This window comes from Eurosta solidaginis, chromosome 3, assembly GCF_040869045.1.
Source record: "Eurosta solidaginis isolate ZX-2024a chromosome 3, ASM4086904v1, whole genome shotgun sequence".
Taxonomy (NCBI): domain Eukaryota; kingdom Metazoa; phylum Arthropoda; class Insecta; order Diptera; family Tephritidae; genus Eurosta; species Eurosta solidaginis.
This window is the reverse complement of record NC_090321.1, coordinates 77471036-77491499: the sequence shown is the minus strand read 5'-3', so window position 1 is coordinate 77491499 and position 20464 is coordinate 77471036. Positions and strand designations below refer to the sequence as shown.

General features: G+C 42.4%; 1 protein-coding gene across 4 annotated transcripts in view; it reads right to left on the bottom strand.

The window, feature by feature from the left end:
• Nucleotides 1-20464, bottom strand: part of LOC137244027 (zinc finger protein 737-like) — a 193991-nt gene that overhangs the window by 150366 nt on the left and 23161 nt on the right. The gene's annotated exons all lie outside the window — the stretch shown is intronic.

Sequence of the window (20464 nt, the reverse complement as noted above, 5' to 3'; positions counted from 1 at the left end):
TTAGTATGTGGCGTCGGTGCCTTGACGCGCCTTATGACGGCGTCTCTCTCTGCTGCGGTGCTCTGTCGCGCCTTACGTCGGCGTCTACTTGTATTGCTGAGGCGATGCTCTGTCGCCGTGTTCCGTTAGACGGATACCGTTAGTATGTGGCGTCGGTGCCTTGACGCGCCTTACGTCGGCGTTCACTTGTATTACTCTGCTGCGCCTTGCGTCGGCGTCTATTTGTATTGCTGGTTGCTGGGTGATTCTCTGCCACGCCTTGCGTCTGCGTCTACTCGTATTTGCTGGGCGATACTCTGTCGCGCCCTACGTCGGCGCTTACTTGTATTACTCTGTCGGTGTACCTCTGGTGCGCTCTGCCGCCGCGCTTGGCGCTGGCTTAGCCTGGCTGCGCTATGCGTCGCCGCGTTGACGTGACCTCTGTCGGCGTACCTCTGCTGCCGTGGTTCGCGCTGGCTTACCCTGGTTACGTTGTGCGTCGGCGGACCTCTGCTACGCTTTGCTGTCGCGCTCTGCGCTGGTTTACGTGCGTTGCCGCTCTGTTGCGGCCTCTGCCGGCGTACTTCTACTGACGGAGGTGAGCGGGTGTCACCTGTCGCGGTTGGGCGTTACTGTGGCGGGGCCTTTGGTCTCTGGGGGTGATGCGTAGAGAAGGTCAACCATTCCACGACTCGCTCCTATGAAGTGGATTCCTATTGCATAGAGAAGGTCAACTGCAATAGGGATATACTTCGCTAGTAGCTCTGGTCACGACCACAGCTCCGTGCTGACTGACTGCTGTGCTGCTGTGTCGCTCCTTTTATGGCTGTTGTGTTTGGTGTTGCTAGCTCAAATGGTTGCGTTGCCATGGTCACCGTGTTGCTGTTGAATGTTGCGACCGCTCGTTGTGTTGCTGAGACTTGTTGGTTGATCGTGTTGCTAGAGCCTTTTGTGGCCACTTGTTGTGTTAATGTCGTGTCAAATATGTTGTGGGGTCGTTTTGTGTGGGCCAAACTAATGAGGATTTATTTGGTCCTCACACTCCCCCCCACTTCAGAAATTTAGCCCTCGGTGCCCAGTATTCGTATGCGGGCCCTGCCTTTTACCACCGTGACGGTGTATTCCCGTGTGCGAAAACTTACGCGGGAGCGTCCTTTGCCTTCGGCGATGCGTCGGAAAATGTCTCGCACGCCTTCTGCAATTTTCGGGAATTGGTTTAGCGTTGGTCCATCCGCGTCGTGGGCCTCGATTATCACCTCTTGGTGGCCTGCTGTTGTTTGTTGTGGCTCTGTTTCGGCGTCTGGTGCTACCGGTTCAGTGTTGTCTTCCGGGATTGGTTGTTTGACTGTGTAAGGATTGTATGTGGTGGTTATGGTTTGCGTAGTCTTCGTGGACTCTCGACCGTCCCGTAGAAATCAGTTCAACATTTCCGTGCGCTTCTGGCTCGCCATTTCCTCGATGAACGGCTGTCTGCACAGTCCGGGTACTCCTTCTCCGCTCCCTGTGTATCGCAATACCCTCTCCATGTTCTCGGCTACGTATACGCCACAGTCGTTGTTGTTGCATTGTTGAGGGACCTCGAGTACTAGCTCCTGGGCCTTAAATCCGTCATACCCGTACCGCTGTACATACTCCCACTGAAGGAAATCCACCCAAGCCTGTGTTGCGTGCGGAACTTTGGCCCTGTGCATCGAGTCCGCTATCCATACGTACCGCTCCTGCCAGCATTCCGTGTCAGTGATGTGGTGTGTGACTGCTGCGTTCGCCAGGCCGAGTAGGTACCAGTGTTTGGCTACGTTGTGGGGCGCAAGGATCACGCTCTTGCCAAACAGGTAATTTTCCTCCGTGTTCCTCTTCTGGGTCAGCTGCCAGATAACGAAAGGGCTGAGAGTCGTATTGTGTTGTCCGTGTTGCTCTTCCAGTCCCTTTTCCCAAGCGTCAATGACGGTATCGGTTAGCCATCTAGATCCCTTGAGGGCGTTGAGGTCAGTCGCGTAGAGTGTTATGCCGCCTGGTCCTGCCGGGAATATTGTTTTGGTTGTTTCCCTCTCTGGTGGGGCTGTGTCCTCATTCGAGGAGAGCTCAATGATCGCTTGCTGTTGTTGTTCCGGTGGGCCTGTGTCCTTGCCAGAGGAGAGCTCGATGGCTGCCGGCAACCGCCCTGCGTCCACGTCTATCCTACCCAGTGTGGCTGTTAGTGGTGATGTGCTGGTCTTGTTGTGGGCCTTGGCCGCGACTTCCTCCCATTTAGATATGCGCGTGGTGCGTGCCACGAGTTCCGTTGCCCGTCTGGCTGCTTCCGCCGCGCGTCTGATGTTGGTGTTGGCATAAGCTGCGGCTGCGGCTGACTCGGTGTTCGTGGTGTTGGTGTAGGTGTCTGCAGTGTTTGGTGATGTAATGGTGCGTGCGACGTCAGCGTACGTGTTTGCGTGTGTAGTTGCACGCATGTTGTTGACGTCGCCGCCTGTGGTGTTCGCTGGTGTGATGATACGTGCGACGTCAGCGTACGTGTTTGTGCGTGTGGTTCCACGCGTGTTGCTGACGTCGGCGCCAGTAGCGCTTGGTGGTGTAACGTTGCGTGCGACGTCAGCATACGTGTTTGTGCGTGTGGTTCCACGCGTGTTGCTGACGTCGGCGCCGGTAGCTCCTTCCAGCAGTACTACCCTGGGGCGATTTGCTTCCTCCTCCTCGTAATGCTGGCGCATACGCTTGACGCTGTTGTTTAGTTTGGCGTTATGGCTCTCCATCTTAGGTTGTGGGTTTTTTTTTTTTGGAAAAGAAATTCGTAGCAAAAGAACGTGTTGTCACCTCGGTGGTTTGCGATAGAATGACCGGTGCTTGCTTATCCTCTCATCCTTGATATTAATTAGATTATTTTCCCTGAATTTATTTTAATTTCCCGCGATGGTCTCTGCTGCATGATATGGCTTTAGCTTCCCAATATTTACCGTTTTCTCCTTCTCGCCGTTGGTTTTTCGTACTTTGAGTATCACTGGTGATACATATCCTAGGATCCGGCAGGGTCCGTCATATTTGGGGGCCAACTTTGCCGCGAAATTTTCGCCGGCCTTGGAGAGATGGTGTTCCTTTGCGAGCACTAGTTCGCCGACTACGGGGGTTCATTTTCTCCGCCGTAAATTGTAGTGCCGTGTTTGATCTGCCGCCGCTCGTTCCATGTTCTGCCTCACTATTCTGAATGCCTCTTGCATTCTGTCAGATTTCTCTTCTGCCGTTGTGGTAGCTGTGCCCGTCCCCAGGTTGACCTCGTCAAACAATGCCCCTGGTAGTCGCGGTTCCCGTCCTTGTACGAGGAAGGCTGGACTGTATCCTGTGGACGCGGTCACACTGGTGTTGATGGCCAGCTCGATTTCTGGGAGACGGTCGTCCCATCTGTTGTGCTGTGATCTGGTGAGTTGTGCTATGATACTCTTGATTGTACTGTTCGCCCGTTCCGTCGGGTTTTCTTGCGGGGTGTAGGGCGCCGTGAATTGTTGTCGTATCCCCATTTCCCTGAGGTAACGCTGCCACATTGTGCTGGTGAACTGGACGCCGTTGTCCGATATCAGTATCTTGGGAGCACCAAATCTTGCGAGGATGGTTCTCTGAACGCACGGCGTAGGCCTTCTGCTGTCGCACGCCTCATGGGGACCAGTTCCACCCATTTGCTGAAGCGGTCGAAAAATACTAGTAGCATCGTGTTCCCGTGTGTTGATCGTGGGAGTGGTCCAACGAAATCGACGCATACCGTGGCGAATGGTTCTTGGTCCACTTGTGTGAGCATCTTTCCGGCCGGCTTTTGCTGTGTTTCCTTGTACTTCTGGCAAGACTCGCACTGTCGTACGTATCGACTGATGTCCCGAAACCTGCAGGGCCAGTAGTACCGGTTGGCAATCCGCGCTACTGTCCGGCGGATGCCCATGTGCCCAGCGCTTGGTATATTGTGATTTTCTTCTAATACTCGTTGTCGCAGTGGTGTGGGTACACAAAGTTTCCAAGGTACCGCTTCCTCATCTTGTGACCGGCAGGGAATATGGCGGTACAGTTGTCCATCTTGTATCATGTAGTCAGAATATTTCTCGGGGTTAGTGCAAACTTCATTCACGCGCTTGTGCCACCACTTGCATGGTCGCTCTGTTGTCGTTGCCAGTCGTAGGGTCTCCAGTGGCTGTCGTGATAGTGCATCCGCTACCAGGTTCAGCTTTCCTTTCCTGTACTCTATGTCGAAGGTGTGCTGCTGAAGTTCCAAGGCCCATCGTGCTATACGGCCGGAGGGGCTTTCGATGGAGTTTAGCCACTTTAGAGACATATGGTCCGTGATTACCCTGAATCGGTACCCTTCCAAGTATGGCCTCATCTTGCGTATTCCCCAGACGATCGCGAGGCATTCCTTCTCGGTAGGCGAGTAGTTGGTTTCCGCCTTGTTGATTTCCCTGCTGGCGTAGGCGATCACGCGTTCCCCGCCTTCCAAATCCTGTGTCAATATGGCGCCTAGCCCGAAATTGCTTGCGTCCGTTTGCAAGGTGCAGGTCTTGGTGAAGTCCGGACAGGCAAGTATCGGTGCTTCCGTTAGTTTTTGCTTTAAACCTCGAAGGCTTCCTGTTGTTCGGCTCCCCACTTCCAGTGTTTGCCCTTTTTCAGCAGGGTTGTGAGTGGCTGGCTGATCGTCGCGAAGTCGGGCACGAATCGTCGGTACCAAGATGCTATACCGAGATATTGACGCACCTCTTTCGCGTTCGTTGGTGGTTTCAGGTCTTTGATGGCTGCAACTTTCTCGGGGTCGGTGTGAATTCCCCTGTCGCTTACTACGTGTCCTAGGTATGGAATTTCTTTCTTGAAAAACTCGCATTTCTCCGGATTTATTCTGAGGTTGGCGCGCTGTAGTCGTAGCATCACTTCTTTCAGGTTGCGAATGTGCTCCTCCAAGGTGGATCCTATGATGATTATGTCATCGAGGTAAGCGAAAACGTAGGGTTCCATCTCCGGTCCAATAACCTGATCTAGTGCTCTTTGAAACGTTGCAGGTGCGGAGTGTAGGCCGAACGGCATAACGCTGCACTGGAATAACCCGCGTCCCGGTACCGTGAAAGCTGTGTAGGGACGGCTCTGGGGCTCCAGTGGTATTTGCCAGTAGCCATTTTTCAAATCCAAACGGCTGATATACTTCGCCCGTCGTAGCTTGTTCAATATATGTTGTATTCTGGGTAAGGGGTACGCGTCGGGTACGGATCGGGCGTTAAGCTGCCGATAGTCCACGCATAACCTCCACTTCCCGTTTTTCTTCTTGGCTAGTACGATTGGTGCGCTGTGTGGGCTACAGGATGGCTCGATGCATCCTTTCTGAAGTAATTCGTCAATTTCGTTGTTGATGATGGTCTGCATAGCTGGGTTGCGTGGGAAGTAACGTTGCTTGATAGGGCGGTCGTCCGTCAGGATAATCCTGTGCTCGGCTATTGTCGTCACCCCACTCATGCTCTCAAATTTTCGGAGTTCTTCTGCCAGAAAACTGTGCACTCGTTCCGCCTCGTCCTCATCGTAGGCCCCATTGATCCTGTTGATCCTATCATCTATGTTATTGCTGTTCTCACCTGTTGGCGATACCTCCTCCGTGATCTGTGTCGGCTCGGCTGATGGCAATGTATGCTGTGTGACTAGCCTGGATAGCGCGAGGTGACCTCCTCCGCAGGATATGGTGGCTCCCATGCCCCCTAGTGTATCTAGGCCCAGTATTATGTCGTCGATTGCTCCGGGCATGACGTGTAAAACCGTGTGGTGTGACGCTTCTCCGAGGCGTACCTCAGATGATTGTGGTGCTAGTCCCGTTTGCCATCGTTATTTTGATGGCCACTCTCACCAGTTCTCCGCTCCCAGAGTTTACCACACGTTCTGCAAGGCTGCTCGAAACGAAACTTCTAGACGCCCCTGTATCGATGACTGCCTCGGCTGATTCCGCGCCGAGCCTGGCTACGGCGTAAAGGCGGCCGTGCCCTTGGTACATGGTTACTGCCGATTCGGCGCTGGGTTCCTTGGGCTCACTGCGCCTTGTTCTTTGTGAAGACCTCTGACGTCGACGGCAGCATTCGATTGTGCGTATATCACTGCGGCCACACTCCCAGCAAAAAATTTTCCGTGGGTTTCGGCATCTATACGCGTAGTGTCCTTGTTCAGCACATCTCTTACATACGTTGTTGGGGTCGAACCTCTGATTGCCTGGAGGCGAGTGGTGCGGTATGTTCGGTGGTTGTGGCGGTGATGGGGTTACAGGTTGCGGTGGTGGGGTTACAGGTTGCGGTGGTGGAACCAGAGTTGTGTCACCTACGTCAAAGGATGGTGTTTTTACCTTTGGATTACTCGCTGAAACAGCTGGGCGATTTAGTTGTAACTGCTCCATACGACCCTTCAAATCATCGACTTCTGCTTGAAATTGAGCGATTTTTGCATCCTGCGCTTCCAGCTTTGATGTTACCCTTGCTTCCTATGCTTCTAACTGTGAAGACATTTGTGCCACCTGCAATGATAAGGGCTCCTCTTTTTCTTCCATCTTGGATGTTATGCGTGTCTCCTGCGATTCCAGTTGGGATGCCATATATGTCTTCTGTTCATCCAGTTGAGTTTCCATCTTGGATGTTATTTCTGACGACATTTCTTTTACTGTCGATGTTTGTGCAGATATTGCAGCCAATATCATGTTCAGGTCTGTGTTCGCCGTTGTCTGTGGTGTTTCATTTTTATCCTCCAATTTTGTTGTCTCATCGCCATCAAGATGAAAGACATACTCTTCCACATCAATTCCTTCTGCTTCCATTGCCTCTCGTAGCCGTGCCTTAAGTTCGAGTTTAACGCCGCTTTTATTCAATCCACGGCTCTCCAACTCCTTCTTCAGTTGCTGGATCTTCAATTCACTGAACTTTGCCATGTCCTTGTTGTCCTCTGGAATTTATTCCACAATTCCTCTTCTGACACCAATTGTAATGAATTTACTGCAAAACTCCTTATTTGCAATCTTCTGCCACGTTCGTATCGCTAAACTGTTGAATAAATAACTCCAATATTGAATAATGGAAAAATGGCCTTTATTAAAGTACTTCACAATAACACATACTTTGCAACTAGGTGGTTTAATAACCAAACTGATAACTTAAATGAAACTCTACTATCAAAATAATACTGATATTGCTCGCTAGATAGCGTCTTAATCGAAACTGCCCATAGCGCCTCTACCGCTGATGCTTTTATACTCTGTGATTTCCTCTTGGCATCTTCTAGGCGCTTCCAGAATTTTACTTAGTTAGTTATAAATTTCTCAGCTACAACTACAGATGTATAATTTCTCATTTGAGTAATACTTGCACAAATTATTGCCCTCTCTTGTGACAACTCAGATAAGATATATGCATGTTTTTGTGCATTGTTTCTCCGCTGCGCGTATACGTACATATGTGTAGATGCAATTATTGATTCGTTTATGTAGTAGATACATAATGATTGATCTATGGATGTGCATGATATCACTGTTTAGCATCGGCTTAGAGTTGGCAGCACTCCATAGTTTTGCTAATATTCGTAACAATATAAACAAATAGCCTTGTTGTGCACTTAACTCAAAACTGCTGTATATATAACTTCGTTCCAATATGTAGCCCATTCTATTGTAAACAGATGTAATTCAAAAGCAGAGCTCACAGAGTATATTAATTTTGTTCGCATAACGGTACCCCGTAACGGCAAAAACTAATCGAGATAGATATATCTATCTATATATATATATATATAAATATATATAAATATATATAAATCTTATAAAATAAAGTCGCTAAATGCCATGTACACGGTAACGGTTTTTTGCATTTGAAAGCTTAGCTACGTGAGATGGTACAGTTAATATAATTTGAATGTATATATTATAGGGACGTGGCAAATTGCCAAAATGTAGTAAAAAATCATAAAATTTTTGTTTACACAGCGATAACTCATAAACGGAGGGATGGATTTAAAAAATTCTACTTTTCAGTAAACCTTTGAAATATTTACCTTCGATCTGCATCAAAAAAATACTTGATTCCTTTTTTATATCAGCCAAATTGTTTAAATAAAAGTAACATTTTTACCAAAAAATGCGTGTGGGTGGTTGTTCGCTGTCAACTGTGTGCGCTAATTGCTTTTGAGTGAGGCATGATGCGACACATACATATATATATAGCATTCGCTGTGCTATTTAACTTCGGGCGTAGGTTTATAGGTTTGTATGGATGTACATCACTACATAGTATAAAACAAAGTCGCTTTTTCTGTCCCTATGTCCCTTTGAATACTTAAACCTTTAAAAATACGCAACGGATTTTGATGCGCTTTTTTTTAATAGATAAAGAGTGACTGAAGAGGAAGGAACGGATGAAGATATTTGGCTGAAGATTGTTGGAGGGGTATGTTAGAACCAGGTATGCCGATAACTGCTCCCTATACAACCTTCACCCCATTCATTCCACCGAGGAGTGGGGAAGAGGAATTATCTGGGGCATGGGACCGGTTAACTTGTTCACGGATGGGTCGAAGCTGGACGGAAAGGTTGGTGGGGGGTCTTTTGTCAAGAGCTAAATGTAAGCCGCAAGTTTAAGTTGGCTGATCACTACAGTGTGTTCTAAGCGGAAGTTGCTGCCATTAAGGATGTGGTGGATGAAATGCTATCCAATGCTACTACGGTTAGGGAATTTAACATCTACTCTGATAGCCAAGCGGCTATCAAGGCCTTGAGCTCAACTAAAGTGCAATCGAGGGTGGTCTGGGAGTGCCTGACCTCGCTTGCGATTGCATCAAATTATTTTACAATTAAGATTATCTGGGTCCCGGGCCATAGTGATATCCCGGGTAACTGTCAAGCGGGTCTCTTCGCCCGCATCGGTACAACTGAACCGGATGAAGATGGCTGTAGGGATTTCGGGATTCCGCTGGCCACCTGTGGATTGCTCCTCCATAACTAGGCCTCGAGTCAGCTCAGCAAACGTTGGGCGGACACCACGTCTTGCAGGGTAGAAAGATCTTTCTGGCCGAAAGTGGATGGCAGGAGGTCTGCTGAAATAATTGCGTTCACTAAAGCTCACCTATCAATGTTAATTTAGGTATTGACAGGGCACTGTCCCATGGATATCCATGCGGTACGTCTCAATATACTGGAAAATCCATCCTGCTGCAGCTGTATGGAGGATGATGAGGGGGAGTCACCAAATCACTTTATGCTTGATTGCCCAGATTTTGCCAGAACTAGGCGAAAGTACTACGGTCGCGACTCACTTGGATTTCCCGAGGATTTATCCAAAGTTGAGATCGGTATCATTCGGAGCTTTATCGTTGCTACCCAAGGATTCTCTAAGTAGCTAGATCTAAGTCACCGTTATTTTTGGTGTATGTGATCACAACGGACCTTCGTGTTGTCCAAGTGAGTTATCCTTATCAGGGCAGCTACCACCTAACCTAACCTAACCTAATGTTAGAACCAGGAGACAGACATTTTATCACGTTCTGGCTAGGGTCTTGAGATCAAAACGTGAACCTGGGTAATCCTGGGATATGTTTGTACAATGTGGGTATTAAATGGAAGCTGTTTATGAGTACTTTAATACGGGGTATTTTTCGTACCCGCGGGTGACTAGGGTCTCGAGACATAGGCGAACACGTGGACGCGGGTACTCCTAGAATGCGTTTATAGAATATTGATAACAAATGAAAGCTGTTGATGAGTGCTTTAGTACAGGGTAGTTTTCATACCAATGTAGTGATAAAATTACCCAATTTAATACATAGCGACACATCTGGCAACGCCATTGCTGACAATGCAAGATGTGTCATTGTGAATGGTGCACTCTGTAAGAAAGAGTAAGAAACATGTTCAATCATATTCTAATAAGTAGTCAGCTATTGTAATACAATGTGTAAGACAGTAGGCAAAGTATGTTGTGTAAAATGAAATATAAAAATGACGAATGGCAACAGTGCCATCGGCATTTTTATGTTTCACGGCCATTATAATTTTCGGCAGCTTTGACAAACGAGGTACTATTTAATTTCAAGTAATCTAAAAATAAAGTAATTGTTTAAAATCGTAGTAAATTCGGGTTTGCTTTTGTTTGAATGGAAGTGAAAGTGTGGCGCAGACGGCCACCACGACACATAGGCAAAATTTTAGTGGCTTAGCGGCAATATATGCCATGGTGACGATTTGAAGGCGGCGCCCTCCAAGATAGCCATATCCGAGCAGAGAACGCCACATGGCGTTCGTCCGAAGGACACAAGCAGGCAACCGAAGGTACGTAACATGGCGACCGTGACGCTGGAGCCCGGTCAATTCAATTTTGGCAGCAGCGGTGAGTAGAGTGGTGGAAAATTGGCAGTGGCAGTGAAATAAACATTTTTTAATACAAAGAGAAAATTATTAATAAAATAAAACTAATACGACAAATAATACTACGCTTAAATGAAGCAGAGATAATACAAAGAGAAAATTATTAATAAAATAAAACTAATACGACAACTAATACTACGTTGATATGAATCAGAGATAATACAAAGGAACGAAATCGTTTAAATAACAAAATTGCCTAAAAACTACAAATAAATATATGGGAAATAATACAAAAATAATGTTACGAATATTAGCAAAACTAAGGGGTGCTGCCATCTCTAAGCCGATGCTAAGCAGCGCCTTGCATGCACATCCATAAACCAATCATTATGTATCTACATAAACGAATCAATCATTATGTCTACACATATGTAGGTACACGCAGCTGAGAGCAACGCACAAGCACATGCAGATATCTTATCTGAAATGCTCCTAAAGGTATGCAATTGTGATTGTGGAAGTGTCGCTCACACATACAAGCGCATGGGGTATGAGAGAAGCTATAAAAATTATACATCTGTAGTTGTAGCTGAGAAATGAATAACTAACTAGTAAGTTCTGGAATTAGAAAAGCCTAGAAATATGCAACGGGGAGGTCGGAGAGTATAAAAGGGCGACAACAATGGAGCTTTGAGCTATCAATCAGTTTTTGATTAAGCAAGCTATTCGTTGCAAAGTATAAGTGTTATTGTGAAGTACTTTAATAAAGGTCATTTTTCCATTATTCAATATTGGAGTTAGTTATTCAACAGTTTAGCGATACGAACGTTGCTTCTGCCAAATAAGGGGAATTGCAGTAAATTCGTTACAATTGGTGTCAGAAGAGGAATTGTTGAATAAATTCCGAGTACTTCGAATACAACTTGGACATGCCAAAGTTAAGTGACTTGAAGATCCAGCAACTGAAGAACGAGTTTGAGAGCTGTAGATTGAATACAACCGGCATTAAACTAGAACTTCAGGAACGACTACGCCAGGCAATGGAATTATAAGGAAATGACGTGGAAGAGTATGACTTTCATCTTGATGGCGAGGAAACAACAAAAATGGAAGAGACAGTTACGCAGACAGTTACGAGCACAAACTTGAACATGATTTTGGCTGCAATATCTGCTCAAACATCGACAGTGGCATCTCAACTGAAATCGCAAAAGACAGATATAACATCTCAACTGGAAGAACAAAAGATAAGTATAGCATCCCAACTGGAATCACAGGAGACACGTAAAACATCTAAGATGGAAACACAGTTAGAAGAACAGAAGACATATATGGCTGAGCAGTTGAAAGCACAAGAATCTCGCATATCTTCGCAACTTTCAGAACAGGAAGCAAGGGTATCATCAAAACTGGAAGCGCAGGATGCAAAAATCGCTCAATTTCAGGCAGAAGTCGATGATTTGAAAGGTCGTATGGAGCAGTTACAACTAAATCGCCCAGCTGTTTCAGCATGCAATCCGAAGGTAAAGACACCATCCTTTGACGGTTCTGTTCCTTTCCAGGTCTTGAAGCTACAGTTTGAGAAGACCGCAACAGTGAACAGCTGGAATGCGGAAGATAAAGTTGCTGCACTGTTCGTGGCATTGAAGGGGCCAGCAGCCGAAATCCTACAGACCATTCCCGAAGGAGAGCGGAACAACTATGAAGCATTGATGGGTGCTGTAGAACGACGTTATGGAAGCGAGCATAGAAAACAGATATTCCAAATTGAGTTGCAAAACCGCTACCAAAAAGTAAATGAGACATTGCAGGAGTTTGCTTCAGATATTGAAAGATTAGCACGCACCCGTGGAATACACTGAAAGGGTAAAAATCCAGAGCTTCATAAATGGCATACGAGATGTGGAAACGAAGCGGGCTACATTTGCGAATCCAAAACTAACATTTGCTGAAACGGTATCGCATGCACTGACTCAGGAAACAGCCTCACTTTTGAGTAAGCCAGCGTACAAAGCTTATCGCGTGGAAGTAGAAAGGCCAGAGTGGGTAGACGCAATATTGTAGGGTCTGAAAGGATTGCAAAAGCGGAGTGGAAGAGTTATCAAATGCGGGAAGCCCGGTCACATTGCACGTCATTGCGATCTTGGTCCTAATAGTTCCAACAATGTGGGTGGCCGTAAACGCAAAGCTGGAGGAGATGATCAAGAGCATGTCAGATGTAAAGAACGAAAACTTTCCCCAGCTACTGAATGTCCTGTGATATCTCTGTCGTAAATTGGAAGAAAATCGAGCAGTCTTGCCGTCGAGGGAAAGCTGGATGGCAAGGAGCGTGTACTGACTGTAGATACGGGGGCATCTCATTCCTTAATCGGATCTGACTTGGTCAATAGGAGAGTAAAACCGTTACCTGGAGCAAGGTTGCGTACGGTCACTGGCGAGTATAACCAAGTCCAAGGAGAAGTGGTATGTGAGGTATTAATTGGAAAGGTCATGGTTCTACACAAATTCATTGTGGCGGAGATTGTTGATGAAGTCATATTGGGAGTGGACTTCTTAGTTTACCATGACATCAGGATCGATATGCGGAGAAAGACTATGCGCTATAAGAACCAGGATATACCACTTAACTTTAGTTTGGAGAAAGGGTTCAGCAGTAATCGGGTAGTGGTGGAGAAGATTCGACAGAGACCACGAAAGTCAAGGAAAGTAGATCGAGCAAAGGTTGATGGATCGAATGGGCCAAATGAAGCGAAATCAAAAGTACCTGCGAGAGAAACACTGGCATTGACAAAACCTAATGGACGCACTAAAACGACTGAACGAATTTTCCAGAAAGAATGCAAGGGGGTTTCAAGCCATCGCGCACTTCTGTTGGGAAACGTCGGAACGATACTGAGTATGTGAAGCCAATCCGTCAAGAGCTAGCTCTACAAAGTAGTTCATCGGCCAAACAACAGAGTGCGAGGGAACGATCAAGGATAATGAGTAGTAAGATGAAACGCAGGTACGATGAGAACAATAATTCGGAAGGTTTCTTGGAGGGAGATTTGGTACTGTTATACAACCCTCACCGGCGAAAAGGTGTTCCATCCAAGATTCGGTGCAGTTGGGAAGGCCCGTACAAAGTTGTGAAGAAGATCAGTGATACCATCTACCGCATACAAACAACTGGGAAACCACTTGGTAGAAGAGTGGTACATTTGGAGATGCTAGCGGCGTTTAGATCGGGAGATTTGTCTGATCGAGACGATCAGACTTAGGTGGAGGGCAGTGTCACGAATATTAGCAAAACTAAGGGGTGCTGCCACCTCTAAGCCGATGCTAAGCAGCGCCTTGCATGCACATCCATAAATCAATCATTATGTATCTACATAAACGAATCAATCATTATGTCTACACATATGTAGGTACACGCAGCTGAGAGCAACGCACAAGCACATGCAGATATCTTATCTGAAATGCTCCTACAGGTATGCAATTGTGATTGTGGAAGTGTCGCTCACACATACCAGCGCATGGGGTATGAGAGAAGCTATAAAAATTATACATCTGTAGTTGTAGCTGAGAAATTTATAACTAACTAGTAAATTCTCGAATTATAAAAGCCTAGAAATATGAAACGAGGAGGTCGGACAGTATAAAAGGGCGACAACAGTGGAGGCGAGAGTCAGTTTCATTTGAGCTATCAATCAGTTATTGATTAAGCAAGCTATTCGTTGCAAAGTACTTTAATAAAGGCCATTTTTCCATTATTCAATATTGGAGTTATTTATTCAACAGTTTAGCGATACGAACGTTGCTTCTGCCAAATAAGGGGAATTGCAGTAAATTCGTTACAATAAATACTTTTGGAAAAGACAATTATTAACAAGGTAACTAACTCTAATACTAAATTAAACAGAAATAATACAAAAATTCTTTTAAATAACAAAATGTACTAAAACTACAAATAAACGGTACAGATATAATACAAATGTAATATAAAGTCAAAAACAGACAATTTTGTACCTACGCCACTAGACAACTGTAAAACATCGCCATTTTTAAACACCACCACCACCGCCAGCAGCAACATCAGCAGCAGCAACAACACCGGCAGCGACTTCGGCAGCAGAAACAACTCCGGCAGCAGTAGCATTGGCGACATCAGCGGCAGCCATCTTTTTTAGCAGCAGCGAAGCAGTACAATAAGTATATTATATATATATGTATTTAACATTTTTTCTTTAAACGTATATAAGTATGTATATTGAAAATTCAAATTTTTTATTAAATTCGGTGCCTTCGCATTTCAATTAAAATAATTTCGCATTTCATATAAATTTTGGATTTTTGATTTAACGGTGGTTTGTGGAAAACCAATTGAATTTTTTGATATATGCGGTGGTTCCGTTTAAAACCAACTAACTTTTTTGATATATGCGGTGGTTCCGTTAAAAACCAACTAAGATTTTTTTGATATATGCAGTAGTTCCGTGAAAAACCAACTAAGATTTTTTTGATATATGCGGTGGTTCCGTGAAAAATCAACTAAGATTTTTTTGATATATGCGGTGGTTCCGTGAAAAACCAAACTAGATTTTTTTGAATAAAGCGGTGCATCCGTGATTGCCACATTTTGAAATTTTTACCAATTCATATTTAAATACTTTTGAGCCATTTTGAATTCAATTACTTTTTTTACAGATTTTTCATACAAGTATACTGCAGTTTCAATTAATTCTTCCAATAAAGTGTTAAATATTTCTGTAGCGACTATTCACCTGCAAATCAGTTCCCTTTTACAAATTTTTTTTTTCTTTTTCCTCAACATTTCAGCTTCGAAAAAATTCAGACATTCAAACAAGTACTTCATTAATTTCATAGTATGAACTGAATTCGTTTTACTATTCTGATAACTACATATGTACCTAAGAAGTGGTAAGCAAGTGCAAAAAAATTCAGACTCAGAATCCAATTCCGATAACTCAGCCTCAAGCTACGAAAGTTTAGCTTCATCTGCGACCGAAGAAGTCACAAACCAGGAAAATAGATTTTCTTTGTCAACAGATTTTCCAGGCTTCGAAGATTCTTCCAGTAAAAATTTATCTTCTAATCTAGCTTCAAATACTTAACGATTCAAACAGTGCAAAATTAACTTCAACTTCTTATACTTTAAAATAAATTAGATCTTAACGACTCAAATAGTACAACCTTAGTTAACCCTTCTTCTAACATAAACCCAGATCTTAACGATCCAATTAGTGCAAACGTGGCCTCACCTCCTTCTAATTCATCTTCAGATCTTAACGATCAAATCATGGCAACACCTGAGGAAAAGAGAATTTTCATTAACACATGTGCTAATTCTATTAGAGAAAACTACAGTGGTGATCCTCTAGCACTTGAAACTTTCATAGACAAAATTGAATTACTTGAACAGTTCGCTACTGCAGATTTAACTAATACCTTTATAGCGTTTTTAAAATCAAAACTTGAGGGTAAAGCCCGTGAAGCAATACCAAGACAAGTAACTTCAGTCAACGAAATCAAAGTAGCTCTACATACGTAGCAGGATCAAAGCGGACAACTTGAAAGTTGTAGCAGGGAGAATTGCAGCGTTGCACGTTAGCAATAACAATTACACAGATTTTGCAAAAAAAAGTTGAAGCTTTAGCTGACTCACTTGAGCGGTCTCTTATTATTGAAGGGATCACTCAAGCGAAAGCTCATGAAATGGCAGTCGAACAAACTGTTAACGTGTGTCGTTTAAACGCAAAATCCAATTTAGTCAAAACCATTTTAGCCTCAACGGCATTTACTGATCCGAAAGACGTAGTAGCGAAATTAATTGTAGAACAAAACAACGAAGTAACTGAGCGTCAGGTTTTAGCTTTTCGAACGCGTGGTAACAATACATTCAGAAATTCACGTGGTAGTTATCGAGGTTTGTAACAATATTCAAAGATATGAGAATTATAACGGAAATAGATATCCGAATAGCAACAATACTAATACACGTCCAAATTCCAATCCAAATACAAATAATATAACAACAGAGGTAACAATTCTAGATCGTCAAGCGGTAGAGGTAGAAACGCAAACGTTCGCGATTTAAACGCGAGTGCCCCTCAGGAGCGAACACTGGGGGAGGACGAACTAACCGAGTAAGCGAATTTCCCCCACCAATAGGCATCTATTGTTTAAACCTAAATTATTCAGATTTCATAGAATTACAACTTAACGCGTCACAAAAATTTTGTTCTTTCCTAGTAGACACTCAAGCAGACATTTCTTTAGTAAAGATATCATGTTTAGACAGTAATATTTTCTTAAATACAAACGATATTATCAACATTACCGGTGTTACTTCCAATTCAGTTTCCACTTTAGGTAAAATTACAGCAAATTTAAATTTTTCAAACTTTTCTATTAAACATACTTTACATGTAGTAAATGAAGACTTTAATATTCCATCCGATGGCATACTGGGTAAAGATTTTCTGAAAATTAACAAATGCTTATTAATTATGAAAGAAATAGTATTTCCTTTTGGGTAGGTAAAGAAAAATTCGCGATACCAATCCTGCACGGAACAGAAAGCGACAGTTGTATCATTCCTCCCAGATGTGAAATATTCAGACTTTTTGATATAGGAGATTCACCCGAGCCACTTTTCGCGGACTCGCAGTAAATTGAAAAAGGTGTTTTCACAGCTAGGTTCATTGTTAATTCCAGTAACCCAATAATTAAAGTCATAAACACCACGGATGATTTCAAGTATGTGAAAAGAAAAAGTATTCGGACAGAAAAACTTTCAAACTACAATGTTTATACAATTAACAAGACAGAAACAGAAGATAAACGTAAGAAAAAACTAACTTAAATTTTAAAATCAAATACCTTAACATGCTCGTAGTAAATTAATTGACCTTTGCATAGATTATGCCGACATTTTCGCTCTTGACACGGACAAAATGACTTTAAACAACTTCTACGAGCAAAAATTAAGATTGACAGACAACGAACCGGTATATGTTAAAAATTATCGATTGCCATACTCTCAAAGCGAAGAAATAAATCGCCAAGTAAATAAATTGTTAGACAACGATTTGATTGAACCCACTTACTCCAATTACAATAGTCCTTTGATTGTAGTCCCAAAGAAGGATACTAATGGTCAAAAAGCTTATCGTATGTGCGTAGATTTTCGCGCAGTAAACAAGAAACTCATTGCTGATAAATTTCCATTAGCTAGAGTTGACGATATTTTAGACAATCTTGGCAGGGCAAAGTATTTTTCCACATTAGATCTTTTTTCGGGATTTCATCAAATCCCCTTGCATCCTGACTCACGTGACATTACTTCTTTCAGCACCTCGGTCGGTGCATTTTGATGGAAAGTGCTTCCATTCGGTTTAAATATAGCACCTAATTCATTCTCACGAATGATGACAATAGCTTTTTCGGGCATACCACCCAATGTCGCATTTTTGTACGTCGACGATATTATCGTCATAGGTTGTAGTGAAGCACACCATATTAAAAATCTTTCAAAAGTTTTCAATACTTGTAGGTCTTTCAATCTCAAACTTAACCCAAATAAATGCAACTTTTTACGACCAGAAGTCACATTTTTAGGTTACAAATGTTCAGCCAACGGTTTGTTGCCAGACGACTCCAAAATAAACGCAACCAAAAGTATACAAATTTTATTTTAAAAGTATACAAAGCCGACTGACAAAGACGCGGTACGACGATTCGTCGCGTTCGCAAACTATTACAGACGGTTTATACCTAATTTTGCGTCTCTGGCAGCGCCTCTAAATCGATTTAGCAGAAAAAGAGTTGAATTTGTATGGGATGTAGAGTGCGAAAGGGCATTTTTATCTGTGAAAGCAGCGTTACTTTCACCAAAATTACTTCAATATCCAGATTTTACTAAACAATTCATTATTACCGTTGATGCTTCAACAACTGGATGTGGCGCTATTTTGAGTCAAGAACAGCGAGGTAGTGATTTACCAATTTGTTACGCTTCTAAAGCATTTAATAAAGCAGAGCAGAAAAACCAATTATAGAATTGGAACTCTTAGCTATTTACTTCGCAATAAAGCAATTTCGACCATACGTTTATGGCACACATTTTATTGTAAAGTCAGATCATAGACCTCTATTATACCTTTTCAATATGAAAGACCCATCTTCAAAACTTTCAAGAATAAGGCTGGAACTAGCTGAATATAATTTTACTATTGTATATATTAAGGGTAAATCAAACGTTGGTGCTGATGCACTACCGCGCATTACTATCGATGAGATTAAGGAATCGAACAAACAGATCCGAGGATACAAAATTAAAGCTAATGAAAATTTACCATAACGATCCCATTTCTGGTGGACATTGCGGAATGAAAAGACTTTACGCAAAACTACGAACAAAATTTTATTGGAAAGATATGACTCGTGATATATCGAAATATATCAAAAGTTGTAATGATTGTCTTTTAAACAAGGTTAAACCTAAAACAAAAGAAAAACTTGTTTTAACACCAACTCCTTGTAAACCATTCCATATACTAGTAATCGACACAATAGGACCCCTACCTGAGTCCAAATGTGGTAACAAGTTCGCACTTACCATGATTTGCGACATGACTAAATACCTGGTAAGAGTCGCTGTGCCAGACAAATCGGCAAAAACAATCGCTTCAGCAATTTTTGAAGGATTCGCTTTAACATACGGCGCAATGAATGCCACAAAATCAGATTTAGGTACAGAATTTAAAAATGAATTATTCGAAGAATTAACAAAACTTTTAAATATTAAACATAACTTTTCAACTGTATACCATCACGAAACTGTATTGAACGCAATCATAGAGTTTTTAATGAATACTTACGTGCATATTTGAAAGACACTTTTTTTGATTGGGATGTTTATTTAAAATACTTTACTTTCCTACACAATACTACGAGTAGCACAGTTTTCGACAACCAATTTTCGCCTTTCGAGTTAGTCTTTGGGAAAAAGGTAATTTTTCCTAATGAATTGACAAACGAAAAAATTTACCCAATTTATAATGTCGAAAACTATGCCAAAGAAGTTAAGTTTAGGATGCAGAAAGCACCCAAAATGGCACAAAACCTAATTAATAAAAATAAATTACAAAGTAAAAATATATATGATAAAACGGCAGGTGCTTTAATTGTCAAAATCGGTGATAAAGTTCTTTTACGAAAAGACCCACAACACAAACATGAAAATATTTATGAAGGTCCGTTTACTATAACTGAAATTAACGAACCTAATGTAACTATTTTCGATGAAATCAAAAATAAAAAACACGTTGTACACAAAAATTGCCTAAGTAAAGTAAATTAACATTACTTTAATATTTTGATTAAACTTTAAATTTGATCGAAAAATAAATCCAAAATATTTTTAGTACTAGCATTTAAGCAGCCGCGAAGGCTCAAAAACTGTTAAAACAAAAAAGAAGAAAATAACACAAAATGTTGTATATTCAAAGAGAAAAAAAACCTATTTCATAAAAATTGTTCATAACTTATAACAAAATTGTATTTCTTAAGTTACAAATACAAAAAAGAAAAAAAAAAACAAAACAAAAAAAAAAACATATTTCAAAAGCAGCAAAGATTAAAAATGTAAAACTTTAACAAATTTAAGTTGAATATATATTAAAATGTAAATATTTACAAGAGAAAAAAAAGAACAAACAACATACTTTACTAAATTAAAATCAAATTCATTCATTTGTAATAATCAGTAGCAAAAATGGTTCCGAACCAACGAATTCGAAAATGCGTGGTACACCCTAATATAAATATATTCGTTTGTTCGCAACAATTTTTACAAGTCTATGGGCAAGAAGAATGTGACAAAACTGATCACTTTGTCAATTTTTCTTTTTCCCATATAAAATTCCCCAATTTAATACAAATGATAAAATTCCCCAATTTAATACATAGCGACACATCTGGCAACGCCATTGCTGACAATACAAGATGTGTCATTGTGAATGGTGCACTCTGTAAGAAAGAGTAAGAAACATGTTCAATCATATTCTAATAAGTAGTCAGCTATTGTAATACAATGTGTAAGACAGTAGGCAAAGTATGTTGTGTAAAATGAAATATAAAAATCACGAA